Source organism: Oncorhynchus gorbuscha, linkage group LG23 (genome assembly GCF_021184085.1).
Source record: "Oncorhynchus gorbuscha isolate QuinsamMale2020 ecotype Even-year linkage group LG23, OgorEven_v1.0, whole genome shotgun sequence".
Classification (NCBI taxonomy): domain Eukaryota; kingdom Metazoa; phylum Chordata; class Actinopteri; order Salmoniformes; family Salmonidae; genus Oncorhynchus; species Oncorhynchus gorbuscha.
Genome location: NC_060195.1, coordinates 8381291 through 8392294, shown reverse-complemented (window position 1 = coordinate 8392294; position 11004 = coordinate 8381291).

Sequence of the window (11004 nt, the reverse complement as noted above, 5' to 3'; positions counted from 1 at the left end):
AGGAAAGACAGACCAACACGAACTGTACTCAGCTTGTGGGAAAACCTATCGCATCTGTGTTTCCCCTCTTAAATGTTTTCACATTTACTATATAGTGTTAGTGTAGGGACTCTATTCAATCAACACGTAGCACTGTCGATCCGCTTTGTAGCGCGATTTGACCAAAGGCAATGTTCCCGCAGTCGCAGACACTGCTTTCACGGTAGATGCTGCGTATCTCGGCTCAAACGGAAAATACCTTAATTTTAACGCGGATCTTAAGCGATTTATTTTTATGGATTGAATCCAGCCCTAAACTGGGGAAAGGCGCACCAACCTAGAAGAAATGGCCCACTTCAGTATTTTCATTCACATTCGATGTGTTTATTGTAATTACAAGAGTAACACCGATCTCAGTATATTCTGTTTAACTTATAAAGCCCCTAGAAAATTCCAGTATAAATGGATGCCGGTGAGAAGGAAGAGGTATTTGTTCCATAAATGCTAAAACAACAGGTGATATCCCATACGTTGAATGTATGCACACATGACTGTAAGCTTTGGATAAAAGCGTCTGCTAAATGGCATTTATTATTATTATATTATTTTAAATAAGTTAACTTCAATGTACAATCACAGAACATGACAAACGAATCTACTGTTGTCTCCATTACTTCTGGAAGTGGTCACACCGACTTTACTTTTAGCTTGCTGGCAAGTAGGAAACAATACCTGTAAAAAAAAAAAAAAAAATTTTTTTTTTTGGTCCTGTCAGAAAAGTTTACAAATAAAACTTTCCAAAGTGGAATGACTATAGCCTGTGTGTCAGTGTTTGTCCTCTTGCTCATTGTCAAGCCAAACATTTGACGTGACAAGGTGTCGACATGAAATAACACACACAACACATTGTGACGGAATATAAAAATAAAACGAGGAGACCCCTCCCCCTTTGCAGATGTCAGTCGTCTATTGATCAGATTAAACGTTGCCTAGTTATTACTATATTCAGTGAGGACGTTCTGAATGTATTTTTTTTGTTGTTGTGCAAAAAAAATGCATCAGTCTTATTGGAATGAGGTGTTGACTGTCTGCAGCTGTGAGTGGTCAGCAACCTGAGAGAGAGAGCACTTCAACAGACGGACAGCATCAGGGCCTGTCCAAAAATGGCATTCTCTACCTTGTATTGTGCACCATGTCAGATAGAGGGTCATGTTAGTTCTGTACTGTTGGTTCTGGTCAGGAGGGTTACTGGCAAAGACGAGAGGTGTCGTCTCCTTGATGGATCCATACCAGCTGCTGAAAAGAGACAACCGTGTAAACAGTACAAAAAAATGTAACCTATATTTAACTAGGCAAGTCAGTTAAGAATCAATTCTTATTTACAATGACGGCCTAGGAACAGTGGGTTTAACGGACAGTTTTCTCAGTGACATCTTGCCATGGCGCTGAATCAATTTAAACCATGTTGTATTTCAGTGGAGGCTGGTGGGAGGAGCTATAGAAGGACAGGCTCATTGTAATGGCTGGAATGGAGTAAAATGGAACGGAATCAAACGGGGTTCCCATATGTTTGATACCGTATCATTAATTCCATTCCAGCCATTACAATGAGCCCGTCCTTCTTATAGCTCCTCCCACCAGCCTCCACTGTTGTATGTTAACTATTATGAATGAAGCTCTTTAGTTTTTATTTTATTTAACCAGGTAGGCTAGTAGAGAACACCTTTATTTAACCAGGTAGGCTAGTAGAGAACACCTTTATTTAACCAGGTAGGCTAGTAGAGAACACCTTTATTTAACCAGGTAGGCTAGTAGAGAACACCTTTATTTAACCAGGTAGGCTAGTAGAGAACACCTTTATTTAACCAGGTAGGCTAGTAGAGAACACCTTTATTTAACCAGGTAGGCTAGTAGAGAACACCTTTATTTAACCAGGTAGGCTAGTAGAGAACACCTTTATTTAACCAGGTAGGCTAGTAGAGAACACCTTTATTTAACCAGGTAGGCTAGTAGAGAACACCTTTATTTAACCAGGTAGGCTAGTAGAGAACACCTTTATTTAACCAGGTAGGCTAGTAGAGAACACCTTTATTTAACCAGGTAGGCTAGTAGAGAACACCTTTATTTAACCAGGTAGGCTAGTAGAGAACACCTTTATTTAACCAGGTAGGCTAGTAGAGAACAAGTTCTCATTTGCAACTGCGACCTAGCCAAGATAAAGCAAAACAGTTCAACACATACAACAGAGTTACACATGGAATAAACAAAACATACAGTCAATAATACAGTAGAACAAAAGAAAACAAAAAGTATATATACAGTGAGTGCAAATGAGGTAAGTTAAGGAGATAAATAGGCCATGGTGGCAAAGTAATTACAATATAGCAATTAAACACTGGAGTGGTAGATCGGCAGAAGATGAATGTGCAGGTAGACATACTGGGGTACAAAGGAGCACAATAAATGAATAAATACCAATATGGGGATGAGGTAGGTAGATAGATGGGCTGTTTACAGATGGGCTATGTACAGGTGCAGTGAGCTGTTCTGACAGCTAGTGAGGGAGATGTGAGTCTCCAGCTTCAGAAATGTTTGCAATTTGTTCCAGTCATGGGCAGCAGAGAACTGGAAGAAAAGATGACCAAAGGAGGAATTGGCTTTGGGGGTGACCAGAGAGATTTACCTGCTGGAGCGCGTGCTACGAGTGGTTGCTGCTATGGTGACCAGTGAGCTGAGATAAGGCGGGGCTTTACCTAACAGAGACTTGTAGATAACCTGTAGCCAGTGGGTTTGGCACGAGTATGAAGCGAGGGCCAACCAACGAGAGCGTACAGGTCGCAATGGTGGGTAGTGTATGGGGCTTTGGTGACAAAACGGATGGCACTGTGATAGACTGGTCAGAGATGTTGTCTGGACTCCACTCTGTGATTCTGGGACAGTATGAGAACAGGCAGGTTGTAGCATGCTCTACTTGTCAAGAGCAATATTACATATGCTCCTAGTACTGCAGTCTGGCACACTGTTGTTCCCTGGGGAAAGAAGATACATACCAATCTCCACATAGTACTGATTCAATTGGAACTACTCATTCAATTCAACTCCAAAATAAACTGAATTAAAATGATGCTGACACCATTTAAAATATAATTTCCACCTCCAGAAATAACTCCAATAATATATTGGTAAAATTCTTTGTTAAAGATTAATTAAGAGTCTGAAGCATGGGGTTGTCTATCTGTATTCATCTTAATGGGCTAATCATTAGCTATATCCCAAATTTGATATTTTAACTAGCTAGCATCCTAATGATGAATTTATGTCCTCCCAAAAAACCTGCATAGACACAGTGAATAGGTAGGTCTACCTGTTAGGGTAATAGGTCCACTGCCTGTACTTCTCACAGAAACCACTGAATGTCACCATTTCCCTCCCCAACACTTTCCCTGGTTGCCATTACTCTTGCTCAACGAAAACTGTCACCTGTCTCATCACAATGTCTTTTTAAGTCACTCCCCCAAACATTTTTGGGAGGTAAGGGTGGCGTTTTACCCCGTGTTACCCTACAATTGACCCGTGTTACATTTAGCCCCACTCTCCCCTTGCGGGCGGTTTTAAAATAGTATATTTTCCAGCAGCACTGTCACAGCCAACACTCACAGCCAATTGCAAGTGGTAACGTGCTTAAATGACGCTGCTAAAAACTCCGGGTTTAAAATGGTGCAGTTCGCGCATATTTAGGAGTTGGGAAATAACGTAGTGGAAAGCTGGGAAACCCCACTCTTTAACAAAGGCCATCAAAACGTCTGTTTTCTCCGCGATTGCATGAATTGTTGTGCATCGACTGCTTGTCAGAAATGCAGGTTTCCCTTCCTTTGGAACTCGTAACTTTAAATGCGCCTCGAGAGGAATATTTCTCTGACATAGAACACACAACAAGACTACTAGGGAGTGGTGTAAAGTACTTAAGTAAAAATACTTTAAAGCACTACTTTAAGTAGTACTTCACTATTTATAATTTTGACAACTTTTAATTCACTACATTCCTAAAGAAATGTATGTACTTTTTATTCCCATACATTTTCCCTAACAACCAAATATTGCTCCCAGCGTTGATCAAAGGTCAGAACGCTTATACTCCCGATCTGAGTGCATTTTAATAGTACCTGCCCTCTGTCCAAACGAGTTGAATCATTAGGTTCGCCTGCGCCAACCGGATTTGCCTCCCGGATTTGTCAGTTGGCAGCACATCCATCTCTCTCTCAAACGGCTCGCAGCCCAGGCGGAGGGCCTGAGGTGTGTGCGCCAACCGGATTTGCCTCCCGGATTTGTCTGTTGGCAGCACATTCATCTCTCTCTCAAACGGCTCTCCGCCCTCTCGCAGCCCAGGCGGAGGGCCTGAGGTGTGAAACGAACGACCCCAGCTCGGAGTCGGTTGAAGGAGGCAACTAGAGGCGCTGCTGACAGTGTTTGTAAGATGCTTGGAAAAAAATACCATTTTAAAACCGCCCGCAACTTCTGCGGTGTCTACAGACATCCCACAAACAAACAAAAGTCGACTCTTGGAGCTTGAGAGTGCACAACTGGTAAATAGTCGTTTATAGATATGCCAGTCAGTCAGGTGGCCAGCTGCACCTGTGTGAAGCTTGACACAATGAGAATTAGCCACAATAGTGGAATTTGGGCTAGATAAGGTTGGTATGTTGTTATGCTGTAATATAACTTACAAATAAGTACAATAATTAATATGTTTTACAATAAACAAACAAATTGTTCAAATCCCACTGTGGATTTATTAGACAGGATAATTGCATTGGGGTCATACATACGGTATATGCACTGTATAGCCTTACATGTGGAGTGTGCACCCATTAAATGGGGTATTAGCCTACTCGGTGACAACTATGTAGAGTTTACACAAATATTAGCGTCTTAGCTCACTGTGAAATTAGTCATATTAGCTCAGTCTGCCTGCCTGCCAGCCTGTTTGTCTGTCTGCCTGTCTGTCCATCTGTCGGCCTGTATGCGGGAGGGCGAGGGGAGAGAGATGAGAGGAGTGGGAGACAGAGAATGGAGGGGGGAGAGAGAGAAAAAGGGGAGAGTGAGGGAGGTGGAGAGAGGGGGAAGGAGGGATGTGAAAAGAGGGGGAGGAGAGGGAGAGAGAGATGAGAGAGAAAAGGGGGAGAGAGGGGGAAGGAGGGATGGGGAAAGAGGGGGAGGAGAGGGAGAGAGAAGAGAGGGGGGAGAGAGAGAAAAGGGGGAGAGAGGGGGAAGGAGGGATGGGGAAAGAGGGGGAGGAGAGGGAGAGAGAAGAGAGGAGGGGGAGAGAGAGAAAAGGGGGAGAGAGGGGGAAGGAGGGATGGGGAAAGAGGGGAGGAGAGGGGAGAGAAGAGAGGAGGGGGAGAGAGGGGGAAGGAGGGATGGGGAAAGGGGGGAGGAGAGGGAGAGAGATGAGAGGAGGGGGAGGCAGGGAAAAATAATGGAAGGGCAGGAGGGAGAGAGAAGGGAGAGGGGAGAGAGAGTCAACAGCCAGACAAGAGGTGTGAGAGGGGAGTGAGAGAGGGGAGGGGAGGGGGAGGCAGGGATAGAAGGAGGGAGAGAGAATGGAGGGTGTGAAGGGAGAGAGAAGGGGGAGAGTGAGTTAAGGAGGGATGGGGAGAGAGGAGGGAAGGGGGAATGGGGAGAGAGGAAGGAAGGGGGAGAGTGAGAGAGGGACGGAGGGTGAGAGAAGAGAATGAGGGATGGATAAAGATGAGGTAGAGAGAGACAGACATACATAAACAGGACAAAAAAATGACCTTTATTTAACTAGGCAAGTCAGTTAAGAACAAATTCTTATTTTCAATGACGGCCTAGGAACAGTGGGTTAACTGGCTGTTCAGGGGCAGAATGACACATTTGTACCTTGTCAGCTCAGGGATTTGAACTTGCAATCTTTTGGTTCCTAGTCCAACGCTCTAACCACTAGGCTACCCTGTGACATCTTTTCCCATTGACTGCAATGTATTAAGGAAAACAATTGACCTTTTTGCAAAAACATGTCAGGATGACATTTTCCTCTGATATCATGTTATCCTGTTGAACCATTGACAACTTTTTACATTCCTTTCTTTTTTTTGTGACCAAATGTTTTATTTTATTTTTTATTTTCTTGTTTGAGGGTGTGGAGCTAAAGGCACAACACACACATTAAAATCTAATTTTTAAAAAGGCATTTCAATTTTCCAATCTGCAACTAGATGAGCCTCTGATGCCCGAGGCGTCCTTCAGTCGGTGTTGCCCGTCTCCTGGTTCTGTTTTTTTTGTTTTGTTTACATGTTCTGGTGTCTCTCTGGGCTTTCCCCTGCCTTCTCCGTCTGTATATTACTGATGCCTGAGTGGGTCTGGAAAGAGTAAGGTCGTGTTCATTAGGGCACACAACGGAAAACATTTTAATTTATTTCGCTATGGAAATTGGGTGTTTCTTATCGGACAAGTCCAGGGACAAGTCCCTCCCTGTTTCAGTCTGTATTCTTCCATTTTCCAGACAGAGTAACTGCAGTGAAGGCATGGAGGACTGGAGCAGGAGGAGAGGGGATGGGGGGACGGGGGAGTCCAGACAGAGTAACTGCAGTGCTCCCATTCCTCACGTTTCACTGAACAAGGGGAAGGCAGTTCTTTCTTACATGGGTGGAACGTTGTTAAAGGCTGGAGCGAAATGCAGCTTTAAATAAATGAAAAGGCATGTTGGAGGAGCCTTTCTGTCGTACTCAGCCTATATGTACTACCCAAGAGTATTGGCTGGATGCACTAAGGAGTGGTAATGCTTCTCTCTCTCTCTGTCTCTGTCTCTCTCTGTCTCTCTCTCTCTCTGTCTCTCTCTCTCTCTGTCTCTCTGTCTCTCTCTGTCTCTCTCTGTCTCTCTCTCTGTCTCTCTGTCTCTCTCTCTGTCTATCTCTCTTTCTCTCTGTCTGTCTCTGTCTCTCTGTCTCTGTCTCTCTGTCTCTCTCTGTCTCTCTGTCTCTGTCTCTGTCTGTCCTGTCTCTCTCTGTCTCTGTCTCTCTGTCTCTCTGTCTGTCCTGTCTGTCAGTGTGTGTGTACAACTGGACTTTTCCTCTGATCCCAAGGTACTCTCTCTTATCTCTCTCTGTACACTTGGCTTTGCATCGGTCCTCATCTCTGTACTCTTTTCTTCATCAGGTGTTGAACGTCTTATGAAATGTGATTTTAGTTTGATAGGTTTTCCTTTAAATAACTTGTATTCATATGATTCTGCCATTCTTCTCTGCAGATCCTCTCAACCTCTGTCAGGTTGGATGGGGAGCGTCGCTGCACAGCTATTTCCAGGTCTCTCCAGAGATCGGGTTCAAGTCCAGGCTCTGACTGGGCCACTCAAGGATATTCAGATACTTGTCTCAAAGCCACTCCTGTGTTAACTTGGCTGTGTGCTTAGGGTCATTGTTCTGTTGGAAGGTGAACCTTCGCCCCAGTCTGCGGTCCTGAGCGCTCTAGAGCAGGTTTTCATCAAGGATTTCTCTGTACTTTGCTCCGTTCATCTTTCCCTCGATCCTGACTAGTCTCCTAGTCCCTGCCACTGAAAAACATCCCCACAGCATGATACTGCCACCACCATGCTTCACCATAGGGATGGTGCCAGGTGTCCTCCAGATGTGACACTTGGCATTCAGGCCAAAGAGTCTTGGTTTCAACAGACCAGAGAATCTTGTTTCTCATGGTCTGAGAGTCCTTTAGGTGCCTTTTGGCAAACTCCAAGCTGGCTATTATGTACCTTTTACTGAGGAGTGGCTTCCATCTGGCCACTCTACCATAAAGACCTGATTGGTGGGTACGGTTTCGGGAAACATAAGGATCATATCATTCACATTAGAAAAAGGTTAAATTACTTAAATTACTACATATAGGGTTAGTGGGGTTAGGGTTAGTGGGGTTAGTGTTAGTGGGGTTAGTGTTAGTGGGGTTAGGGTTAGTGGGGTTAGTGTTAGTGGGGTTAGGGTTAGTGTTAGTGGGGTTAGGGTTAGTGGGGTTAGGGTTAGTGGGGTTAGTGTTAGTGGGGTTAGTGTTAGTGGGGTTAGGGTTAGTGGGGTTAGGGTTAGTGGGGTTAGGGTTAGTGGGGTTAGTGTACCAACACAGCGATAACTCCATGTTTACATCACTTGTTTAAGGAAGACACAGGCAGCCATCAGTGCTAATGAGCTATCTAGCATGCTCTGAACATGTGTGTGCCAGCCAACTGGAGGCACACACAGTATATGAATCTGTGCCAAACTGCTACAGTTGGTGTAATATATTTTTACTTTAAAGATTATTTTGAAATCATCACTTTCGAAAACCAGTTTGAAAACGATGATTATTGACATTTCTAAACATTATAAAACACACCGTCTGAATTGTAGTTCAAAATCATCTTTAAAGTAAAAATATATTACACCAACTGTAGCCGTGGGCGGATGTCACCGCTGAAAACACTACATACGGAGAAGAAAGGTTTTCGCGAGCTAAAGTGATCTAGATCAGCACTCGTAGTATTGAGTACGGCAGGTAGCCTAGTGGTTAGAGTGAAATGTTGCAAGATCGAATCCCCGAGGTGACAAGGTAAAAAATAATAATTTTAAAATCTGTTGTTTTGCCACTGAACGAGGCAGTGTTCGTAGGCCATCATTGTAAATACTAATTTGTTCTTAACCTAGTTAAATAAAATACCTTATAAACATGGGTGGGTAAAATGATAGTTATAGTGAATAAATGAAATTATAGTGAATAACTGAAATGAATAACCCAAAAACCAGTATTTCCCTGGGTAAAAAATACGCATGGAATTCATGATCTGCCATAATGAAAAAAGAAGCTTCCCTGGTGGCGCAGAGGATGAAAGACCTGGCTTGGGACCAAACATTGCAGGTTTAAACCCTATGTACACCCTATTTAAACCCTATGTACACCCTATTTAAAGCCTATGTATACCCTATTTAAACCCTATGTACACCCTATTTAAACCCTATTTAAACCCTATGTACACCCTATTTAAACCCTATGTACAGATAGTCAATATATGAAGTGTAAAGGAAAATATGTTTTTTTTTTGTAGGATTAAATGCTGTCCAAATGTCCATCGTGTTTTGGGAACAATCTCGTCGTCATGTCCACATATTCTCACAACCGAATGAAACAACATTCTGGGAACCTTTTAAAGACTGACAACATGTGTTCTGGAAACATTCTTGTAAAGTCAGGTGAATGTTTTTTTGCACCCTAAAAGAAACTGGATCGTTTTTTTTGTGTTTTGGGAACATATATTTTGTGATTGTCCCCACATTGTTCTCACCAAACTGTTCCCAAAACATAATGAAACATTTTAGGAACCTTTTAAAGGACTGAGCTAAATGTGTTCTTAAGAATGTTCTTGCAATAACAGACAAATGTTCTATACAAACAATCTATAATCATCACCATGACTGGGCAGTTTTTTGTCTAATGAGAACATTTGCCCATAACTAACAAATGTTCTAGACACGTTCAATAGGCTCAGCTCACCATGGTAACAGCAGAAAACTGAAGGAGGCAGTTAAATATATATATTTATTTATTTTGCCATGTTGGCAAGACATTAGTGACATGATGTATTCTGGTAGACCTACTTCTCCCAACACATTATGGTAGGCCTACTTCTCCCAACACATTATGGTAGGCCTACTTCTCCCAACACATTATGGTAGGCCTACTTCTCCCAACACATTCTGGTAGGTCTACTTCTCCCAACACATTATGGTAGGCCTACTTCTCCCAACACATTATGGTAGGCCTACTTCTCCCAACACATTATGGTAGGCCTACTTCTCCCAACACATTATGGTAGGCCTACTTCTCCCAACACATTATGGTAGGCCTACTTCTCCCAACACATTATGGTTGGCCTACTTCTCCCAACACATTATGGTAGGCCTACTTCTCCCAACACATTATGGTAGGCCTACTTCTCCCAACACATTATGGTAGGCCTACTTCTCCCAACACATTATGGGAGGCCTACTTCTCCCAACACATTATGGTAGGCCTACTTCTCCCAACACATTATGGTAGGCCTACTTCTCCCAACACATTATGGTAGGCCTACTTCTCCCAACACATTATGGTAGGCCTACTTCTCCCAACACATTATGGTTGGCCTACTTCTCCCAACACATTATGGTAGGCCTACTTCTCCCAACACATTCTGGTAGACCTACTTCTCCCAACACATTATGGTAGGCCTACTTCTCCCAACACATTATGGTTGGCCTACTTCTCCCAACACATTATGGTTGGCCTACTTCTCCCAACACATTATGGTTGGCCTACTTCTCCCAAGACATTATGGTTGGCCTACTTCTCCCAAGACATTATGGTAGGCCTACTTCTCCCAACACATTATGGTTGGCCTACTTCTCCCAACACATTATGGTTGGCCTACTTCTCCCAACACATTATGGTAGGCCTACTTCTCCCAACACATTATGGTAGGCCTACTTCTCCCAACACATTATGGTTGGCCTACTTCTCCCAACACATTATGGTAGGCCTACTTCTCCCAACAAATTATGGTTGGCCTACTTCTCCCAACACATTATGGTAGGCCTACTTCTCCCAACACATTATGGTAGGCCTACTTCTCCCAACACATTATGGTTGCCTATTTAGTATAATTAATTAATTGTAAATGTATCTCTGCCACATCAAACATGGTGATGATGATAGACATCAGATTTTGATTAGAAGAGAAAAGACTAAAAATAACTGCTGATGTGCTGCTGTGAATAGCGTGTGGTGACTGACCTCTCGATATCTATTTTGTCATTTGTCAGTGTGTGTGGCGACAGACCTCCTTGGATGTCTACTCTATGTCAAAAGGCAGTCTTCAGCATTATAAAAGTGATAAATAACAACACGAACCCCAGTGAGAGAAAAACAATAACATTGGAGACTGGGCTCTGGATTTGTATTGGCTGAGAGTGAAATGTGCGTCAGCTTGTTGTCACTGCGTGGAGAGATCAC